Genomic DNA, 491 nt, shown 5'->3' with positions numbered 1-491 from the left:
GTGTGTGTGTGTGTGTGTGTGATGTGTGCGTGCGTGCGTGCGTGCGTGTGCGTGGCGTGTGCGCGTGCGTGTGTGCGTGCATGTGTTGTGTGTGTGTGTAAATTTAAATATACACTAAACCAAAACTGTACAATAAAATATTCCTTTAATTAATGAAAATTAGTCCAATGAACTCTTAGGTTATAACTATTACTAGAATTTATTGCAAGAATGAATATATAATTATATAAATGAATTCACTTATAGTATCAATGAATAAATTGGACATTAATTAATGTAAATAACATTAATAAGTCGAACGTTGATTAATGATCATTCATTGGATCAAAATTTTTTTCAGTGTACACCTCGTGCAACGACGATCGTATGCACGATTGATGCTTCGACTGTTCCTGAGCGTCGTACAAATATCTCATATAATCGTCAAAGGCTATCGTTTTCGCATGTGGCGGTTAATTTGACATCACATATAATTCGCGCGCTTGTAAAAC

This window comes from Cyphomyrmex costatus, unplaced genomic scaffold (genome assembly GCF_001594065.2).
Source record: "Cyphomyrmex costatus isolate MS0001 unplaced genomic scaffold, Ccosl1.0 scaffold499, whole genome shotgun sequence".
NCBI lineage: Eukaryota > Metazoa > Arthropoda > Insecta > Hymenoptera > Formicidae > Cyphomyrmex > Cyphomyrmex costatus.
This window is presented reverse-complemented; position numbering follows the sequence as displayed.